Source organism: Bos grunniens, chromosome 3 (assembly GCF_055505025.1).
Source record: "Bos grunniens cultivar Pamir isolate PY7600 chromosome 3, Bosgru_T2T1.0, whole genome shotgun sequence".
Lineage (NCBI taxonomy): Eukaryota > Metazoa > Chordata > Mammalia > Artiodactyla > Bovidae > Bos > Bos grunniens.
In genome coordinates, this window is record NC_141167.1 from 97,754,353 (window position 1) to 97,763,555 (window position 9,203).

The 9,203-nt window shown below is 48.0% G+C and overlaps 1 protein-coding gene and 1 long non-coding RNA gene across 2 annotated transcripts in view; one reads left to right on the plus strand and one right to left on the minus strand.

The window, feature by feature from the left end:
• The window catches only part of ZNF697 (zinc finger protein 697), a 34,630-nt gene extending 26,845 nt beyond the window's left edge, over positions 1-7,785 (minus strand). Inside the window, exon 1 of the mRNA XM_086392142.1 lies at positions 7,600-7,785. The gene's annotated coding sequence lies outside the window, so the exon portion shown is untranslated. The remainder of the gene's footprint in view (positions 1-7,599) is intronic.
• On the plus strand, positions 52-8,442 carry LOC147376196 (uncharacterized). The gene is made up of 2 exons (XR_015160840.1): positions 52-7,032; positions 8,207-8,442. It is a non-coding gene; the product is annotated as an uncharacterized LOC147376196 (long non-coding RNA).
• The last annotated feature ends 761 nt before the right edge of the window (positions 8,443-9,203 follow it).

Consider the following 9,203-nt stretch of genomic DNA (forward strand, 5'->3'; position numbering starts at 1 on the left):
TTCACAGTCCAACTTTCACATCCATTCATTCAAACGATATTATTCAGAGTTAAAAAGAAATGAGCTATCAAATCATGAAAAGACACAGAGAGCATATGGGAACTCTCTGTACTTTCTGCTCAATGTAGTTGTGAGGGCTTTCCTGGTGGCTCAGTGGTAAAGAATCCACCTGCCGATGCTGGACCACCTGTTCAATCTCTGGTCTGGGAAGACCCCACGTGCCACAGAGCAGCTAAGCCGGTGTGCACAACAATTGAGCCTGTGCTCTAGGACCCACGAACTGCAGCTACTGAAGGCCACCCCCCATACAGCCCGTACTCCACAATAAGAGAAGCCACAGCAATAAGTCCATACACTGCAATCAAGAGTAGCCCCCCACTCACCACAATTAGAGAATACCCACGCAGCAACTAAGACCCAGCACAGCCAAAAATAAATAAAATTAAAAATATACTGCTGTGCGCCTAAAAGTGCTCAAAAAAATAAAGTCTAAGGGATTTCCCTGGTGACCCAGTGACTAAGAATCCACCTTGCAATACAGGGGACACAGCTTCAGTCCATGGTTGGGGAGCTAAGATCCCACATGCCATGGAGCAACTAAGCCTGGCTGCCACAACTACTGAAGCTCAAGCACTCTGGATCCCACAAGACACAACACAACCAGAGAGTCTGTACACCGCAAGGAAAGATCTCACCTGACACATCAGAGATTCTACGTGCTATAGCTAAGATCCAACACAGCCAAATAAATGTTTTTAAAATAATTTAAAAGATTAAAAAAATAAAATCTATTTTTTAAAAAAATTATATGTACATATAAAACGTCCTTTCCCCATCTAATATAACACATAAGCTACACCCTTTGCCATATCTCTTTATAAAAAATTGGCAGTACCATATTAGGAAAGCATCAAAGTAAATGTTTTAAAGTGTAATATATCCATTCATTCAGCAATTTTTTTTTTTAACATGTACCGTGCTACCCATTACACTAAGTTCTGTCTTATGGAGATTACATTCAGATGAAATCATTTCTAAAACCCACTGCTTTCAAAACTACCTACTGCTACCAGAAATCATTGTCAATACCTGCATGAGGATTTTTTTTTTTTTTTCCTTAAGAGATTCTTTGAAATTCACCAAGGTTCTTACCTGTTGGAAAAAAAGTTGAATAACTGGAAAGGTGTTCTTCCCAGAGTGCCCTGTTTAAGCATGATCAAGCATCAGAGATAAGCTAACCTCCTGAATAGGTAGGACACTGAGACCAAAGTAATGTTTCTTATTAATAAAACCTAGAAAGAATGGTTCTTGTTTTGTAAGTCTGGGTAAGATTCTGACAAAGTTCTCGGGAGAAAATATATCTCAAATGCCTCTCTGAATGAATGTAGGCTCTCTTCCCCTTTATACACATTTTAGCAAATTAGAGCTGTGTGCACATGACCCCGACTTGACCCTCTGCAGGAAGGGGAAACTAGAGAACTGCAGGTGGTGCTCCACACATCTGACTGGAACATTGTTGCCAGCCTCTGGATGTATTGTGCATGACTTGCTGAACAAGTGCAGGGACCCCAAGAACTGTGTACATGCAAAGTTGCTTCAGCTGTGCCCGACTCCTTGTGACCCTGTGGACTGTAGCCAGCCAGACTCCTCTGTCCATGGGATTCTCCAGCCAAGACTACTGGAGTGAGTTGCCATGCCCTCCTCCAGGGGATCTCCCTGACTCAGGGACTGAACCTGAGTCTCTAGTCTCCTGCATTAGCAGGTGAGTTCTTTACCACTAGCACCAGCTGGGAAGCCCAAGAACTGCCCTGCTGCTAAGCTGCTAAGTCGCTTCAGTTGTGTCCGACTCTGTGCAACCCCATAGACGGCGGCCCACCAGGCTCCCCCGTCCCTGGGATTCTCCAGGTAAGAACACTGGAGTGGGTTGCCATTTCCTTCTCCAATCAGAACTGCCCTATCCTCATTTAAAATGACTGATGTGCTTTTAAGAACCCCCACACACTGTGCTTATACCAAGGCGTCCACAGCACTGTGGGGCCTTGAGGTCAGGGAAAAGAAGGCTCAGGAGATGGCAAAGCCATCTTGTGGCAAAGCCTCTTCACCCACAGAGGGGCAGCTGCTGATCTTTTTAACATCCCCATTAATACATAATGCAACAAAACCCAATTCCATACCCCATACAAATCATGCTACTCTTCTCAGAGGTAAAAACAGAAGGAACTATCTTCCTTCCTCATTCCAGCCTTTTTTCCCCCCCATATCTGCAGCAGCAGGGAAACCCCTCCAGTTTTCTCTGACGTGCACCATAGAGGCCTATCCTAGGAGATGTGGCAGAAGGTGTGCCTGACAGCAAGGATTAAGGTACTGAAGCTGTGACCCCACCCAGGCTGTGAAGTGAATGTTGCTCAGTCGGGTCTGACCCTTTGCGACCTCATGGACTGCAGTCCATGGAATTCTCCAGGCCAGAATACTGAAGTGGGTTGCCATTCCCTTCTCCAGGGGATCTTCCCAACCCAGGGATCAAACCCAGGTGTCCCGCTTTGAGGGCAGATTCTTTATCAGCTAAGCCACCAGGGAAGCCTATCTACCCAGCATCAATAAAACACCATCATCGTTTAGCACTGATCAAGCTCGTACAACTGAGCAATACCCAGATCTGCTCTCATTTATTTCCAGAGGGTGCTTAATTTTTCGGGCAGTCTGGTGAAAAGGATGAAAATTATAATAACTAAGAAAATGACCCTCCGATCTCTCTCTTACAAACTAGCAACATGCAAATAATGTTTCATGCCTGCACTTTTGCATTTTGAGTCATTACCAGTTCATTACCAAACTCACAATTCCTGAAAGTCCACCATATGCCGGGGTGTGTTCTGGACATGCAGTCCCTGCCTTGCGCAGAGAATAGGCAAATTCCAGCACACGGTGGGGGCTCATTCAAGTCTACATTCATCAAGAAGACACTGAGCCTCAGGTATTTCAGGCAATGCCAAAGGTTAGAGGAGAGCCTGAATGTGGCCTGGAGTAGTCAAGAAAGGCTACAGAAGGGGGAAAGCGTGAGACTTGCCCTGGAGGGAAGACAGAAAGAATTCAGATAATAGGCTGTGAGAAAATGGGAAAGAATTCCAGGGAAGCAGTTCTATGACCAAAGGTCTTATTATGGATTCTGAACCTGGTCTTTCCAAATGATGGCCATGGGATTATGAGGGCATAAAAACAATGAATGTATGAAGAACCCGGGCCTCTCACATGAGATCCATTAGGATGCATTTAGAAGCCCAACAATATCCAGGAAGGAAATCCGTAAAGTGAAGAACCTCAGAGGAAGAACATAGATCTAGCAGTTTTCTCCCAGGGAAAACAAAAACACACCCGTTGTGAAAACAGACCTAAATTCCGGTCTATCTCATGCATCTGGGCCTCTAAGCAAGATCCCTAATTTCTCTCTGAGACCCAGTTTCCTCCTTTTTTAGAACAGAGATGATTGTAATATGTAAATCATCAGATTAAGACAATGCATAGAAATTCTCTAGTTTAATAACTGATACATAGATGTCCAACATACAGTAACTCCTTCATCACGTTAAAAAAAAAAAAAAAAGCATAAAAAACAGGTGTATCAGTGGTAAAGAATCCGCCTGCCAAGCAGGAGATGTGGGTTCAATCCCTGGGTCAGATAAATCCCTTAGAAAAATAAATGCCCACTCCAGGATTCTTGTCTGGGAAATCCCATGGACAGAGGAGCCTAGCAGACTGCAGTCCATGGGGTCAGAGAGTCAGATATGACTTAGCAAATAAACAATAATCGTTGATACATAAATGTTCAATATACAGTAACTCTTGTCATCACATTAAAAAAAAAAACAAAAGCATAAAAAGCTTTCCAGTTAGAGATAAATGAGCAACTACAAACTGCAATGTCTTTAAGCAAAGTTTGAAAGTCTGATTTGTCTTGAACTTCTATATGCCACATTTTAATCCTAGTAGACTGCTTGGGCTATAAAAGTCAAAGTGACGTGATGGAGTCATTGGCCTAGTTGGAAATAGCAGGATGATCTTCGTAGTGCTACTTTCTAGAAAGCACATTGAACTTTCACAACTGAGAAGAAAATATCACCTCCAAGAACATGGCAAAAGTCATTGTTTATCCCCTTGGGATTAATCCATTCTATATCCTGCCTATAGAGTTTTAAAATTTAGGCTAGCTAAGACCCTATTCATGGAGAAGGCGATGGCACCCCACTCCAGTACTCTGCCTGGAAGATCCCATGGACAGAGGAGCCTGGTGGGCTGCAGTCTATGGGGTCGCTAAGAGTCGGACACGACTGAGAGACTTCACTTTCACTTTTCATTTTCATGCATTGGAGAAGGAAATAGCAACCCACTCCAGTGTTCTTGCCTGGAGAATCCCAGGGACTGGGGAGCCTGATGAGCTGCCGCCTATGGGTTCGCACAGAGTCGGACACGACTGAAGCGACCTAGCAGCACTAGCAGCAGCAGCAAGACCCTATTCAACAACTCTTAATGAGTGTCTTTGTACTAGACACTGTAACAGACCCATTTAGGGTCTCCAAACGCAAGAACAAAATGAAAAGGTCTAGATGCTTTAGAGTCACATCTGCAGTGAATCCTTACAGGTCTGTAAAAAGGCTTCATCTTCCTTTTCACAGAAAGAGATAAATTAAGACATATGTATTCTTTCAGTTCTTTCACTCATTCCTTCATTTAGTCATGTTTTTCATATAGCATCCTCTGTGCACTTGTTAGGTTTAAAGTATAGGGTACAGAGCCATTGCCCTCAGGGATTTACTTTTTGAAGGGGAGAAGGAGAACGTCTAACTATCACAAGGCAGACCAGAGATGGGTATTCTTCAGAGGATGCAGAGTGCAATGGGGATAAGATGGATTCTGACTCGGAGGTCTAGGAAGACGTCTATAAGACTTCGGCACCAGCTGGGCTAGAATTTGGGGACAATAATCAGGGCAGGGCAGGGATGCCCAACAGGCATGGAGTCCAACTTGAGGAGACACACAGGTGGAAGAACGCTGCATCTCAGACCAGGGAGCTCTTTGCTGCAAGAATGGATAGGTAATATGAGTGGCCCAGGTCCAGTGGAGAACAGAGGTAGGTAAGCACTGAATTGTGAAGGGTTTTGAATGCCAAACTCTGGAGTTACCCTTCTGATTACATCAACACTACATACTATGTACTAAGAAACCTGTTAGGAAAGGGGTGGGGCGGGGCGGGGTGGGGGGAGCTGCGCAGAATGAAGGAAAAGAAAAAAAGAAGTAGGAGCACAGATCAAAGGAAAAGCCCAAATGGCATTAACACAGGATCAGGCTCCAGACCTCTTAATGACATTGCAGAGTTGTTTTTTTTTTTTTTTTTCTCACTCTACACGAACAGGCAAGATCTTTCTTGCTTTAAGTTATCATCTTTAACCAGCTTTTACCCTTTCTCCTTGCCTTAACTAGACATCAGAAATTGGGCAAATGTGTAGCTACAGAGGAAATCCAAAGAGCTTTGAGGGGAAGGAGAGGAAATGTGATGCAACCCCATCATCCTTAGTCATGCAACCTTCAGCGAGGTCACCCTTCCCAGGCCAATTCAGTTCCATCACCAGTGCTTCTCAACCTGATTTCTTTCCATTCATTCCCTTAATCCCAGTCATTTTTGAAGGCCATCTATGTTCTCCTTTCTGTAAAAGGTAGCCTGACTTCCCATTTATGACCTTTGTTTACTATGGTATCATCATATTCTTCTTGGGGCCCAGCTAAACTTTGAATATCAAATTTCCCCCAGCGATAACCTCCACGTCCAACACGCGCACACACACAGCCAATATGCTCCAATTGGAAATCTTCTGAATTCACAGTGTATTCTCTTTATTTCACCATTCTCATGTCCTCAGCCTCAACAACTGGGTTTTTCCCCACTCCATTCTTAAATCACTCCAGATGCCTCATCTCTTCTAGAGAAGCCAGCCGGAAAGGTTTGTTTTTCCCCATAAGCTATTTATATAGGAGACAAGACTCTGTGCCTACCACATCATCATGAGCCTTGGGTACTCCTGCCTCACCACCCAAATGCCATCTTTAAAGATTCATTTGGCTCTTAAAACATCGCACATTAAATAACATCCCTATGTTGGCTTAAGAGAAGAAGGCTTTCCTGGTAGCTGAGCAGGTAAAGCCGCCGGAAATGCAGGAAACCCGGGTTCGATTCCTAGGTTGGGAAGATCTGCTGGAGAAGGGACAGGCTACCCACTCCTGTATTCTTGGGCTTTCCCGGTGGCTCAGAGAGTAAAAATACTTGTAGAGCAGTAAACTAAACAGAATTAGGGGACGAGGGTGGGGGTAGAAAGGAGAAACGGGCTGCTTAGGCGAGGGAGTTCAGGTACACAGCCGTAACACCTGGGCTGTGTTCAAAGTTGCCCACTCATCCATCACAGTAGCCATTATCCAACCGCCTTCACCACACCCTGAGTCCCACGAGAGGAGGATAAAGCCATCGGGGATGCAGAGTATTCAAGTCAACCTACAGGTAAAGGACAAACAGGCCAGGTATCAGAGCAAAGATAAACACCACCAGACACCACCAGATTGAATCCAGCTCACGTAGCAAGGGTGGGTGATTCATTATTTGGGGTAGGGACGGGGCGGTTAGGAAAAAGGAAAATCGGAAAGTCCCAGAGGAAGTGGCCATCCGATTCTCGAAACGTGGCCATCAGGTACTCTCAGCTGACTCCCTGTTGCACTGACTCTCCCCCTCAACCTCTTACTCGCCCTCTCCTCCCACCACGCTTCACCCGGTGCCTCCACTGACAGTCCTCCGTCTCGGCATTCCCCCTGGATGACGGTACCAGCCTGGCCACACCGGCGACATGGGCGTTTCGGGGTGCGAAGCCTACCGGAGCTAAACGGCGGCGACCACTCCCAGGACAGCGAGCTGCTGCTGCCCCATCTACCCTCTCATCCCCATTGTGCCATTTGTCCAGTCTGATGGCAGCCCAAGCCGCTACTCCGAGTCAGGTTAGAATGCAGCTGAGAGGAAAAGGGAGCACACGTTTCACAAGGACCCGAGATGACCCGCTGGCCCTCCTCGGAGTCTCCCATCCCCACTGTCCATAGCCCCAAGTGGGGCTGGGGGCGCGGGGAGACAAGGCGAGGGGGCTGCAGTCGGTACCCGTCCGCAGCTGCACACAAAGCCCTTCACCTTCTCCTTGCCTCCCAAGCTCCTCCCTGGGCTTCGTTTTTTTCCGAGGGTCTCGGATGCCCCCTTCGGTGGTCGGCGGGACGGTCTGACTGCCTCTCCAAACGCTGCCTCCTCCCTCGCTACTCAGCCTCATTCTCCCCGCGCCTCGCCACAGATCCCTAAAGGAGCTCGGTCCCGGCTTGGGGGGCCTTAAGTACACCCCCACCTCGCGCCCACAGCCCCGGGGCCCCTGCGACCGGGGTGAACAGACAACGGTACAAGTTCGCCCAGCGGTATGGCCACCCGCTCCGGGGCGCACGCCCCATCCCGGCAGCAGTCCGGTCGGGTCCCGATCAGCCCCGTCCCCGGGCGGCGTGGGAGCCCAGCCGCAGCCACGCTCCTACCTGCGCGGCGTCGGGTGCGGCAAGGGGCGAGGGCACCACACGCCCGGGCCCAAGCCCCGCGCCGCGGCGCAACTGCCCTTGTGCTGCTGCTGTTGCGGCGGCAGCGGCGGCGGGTGCAGCGGCCGCGGGCTGGCTGGCAGACTGGCTGGTGGCCCGGTTGACTCCTCACTGGGGCTTCCTGTAGGGCTGGACAAAGGACATTTCCTGGGAGGAGCAGGGGAATGTTCCCAGCATGCCTCGATTTGTAGTTCCTGGGGACTTCCTGCCACCACGGCAGCGGGCGCCCGGGAGGCAGCCCCGGCCGGACTAGGACCCCGGGCCTGGAGGAGAGGCGCTACCGCCTTCCCCGAAGCGCTCCCGGGAAGGGAGCAGCGGGCTGGTCGGACCCTGGGCCCCGCCCTGCGGCTTGCGCCTAGCCCGCGGCTCGGGTGGGCGCCGGGCGCCCTAGTCCCTGAGTAGAGTCCTGCCACTGACCTGTCGCTGTGTGCGGGGGGACTGCGATGGGAGAGGCCTTTTTTTTTTTTTTTAAAGAATGAAGAAGCTGGGGATGGGTTCGCTTTAGGTCAACTGGGTTTTTTTAAATAGATTTTCTTTTTTCTGTTTTAAGTCACCGGAATGCTGCTGGGGGCGAATGAACGAAGTTGACTGCTCACCAGGAATTCAGATTCCTTAAGATCTTGGCGCTTCATCCTTAAAACCAGAAGAGCTGATTGTTCCCAGATCCTGACCCAGTGGCATTCCTCCCTACGATGTTGGCCTTGTCCCAGGCATCTTTTCAAGAAAAGTAATTCAACTAGGAGATTGAAAATAAACTACATGAATTAACTATAAGACACGTAAAAACCCATGTGCTCGTGAATGAGGAACTTGCGGGACTCTCTGCCTATCTTTTCCTTTCACATTTTAGGATTCAGTTTCCTGGGTTCTACAAAACGGACGTGGTGGCCACTGTAGAGCCTGTGAAGGGGTTAGGGAAGGAGGAGCTTGGCTACAACAGACAAACTCTGCTTTCAGACTATCAAGGGTCTGTAACATCCTCCACCAATTCCTGTGTAGTTCCCAGGACCCTCATGGGAAAATCAAGGAAGGGCCACTTAGAGACTACATGACTAACCACAGGCATGGAATGGGCTGGATTAATTTAAGGTGTAGAATTGATGAGAAGCATGAAGATATCTTGCTTCCCTTCCAGGAGTTCCTGTTGCATGGCACTGTGTTCATTGTCCACCTAAATGAACCGTGCTGTGATCCTCGAATTTTCCATTCCCTACAAATTACTATTCCTTAATGGTTTGCAGTCTGGTAACATTCCAGTGAAAGCGTGCCCCTCTCCCAAAAGATAAATTGGTGATAATGGTTTGGCAAATCTGTCGACCTTTTCTAGGGTTCAGCTTGGGGAAAAAAATGATATACTCGCTTGTAGCATTTAACATTATCTACCAGGCTTTGTTGAAGCTGTTTTCTGCCATGCTTCTAATATGGTACCCTCTCCTCCTTCTACATCTCTAACTTCAGCTCATGATACCTGAAACTTCACTATTTCCAGGCAAGAGTGCTGGAGTGGATTGCCATTTCCTTCTCCAGGGGATCTTCCCGACCCAGGA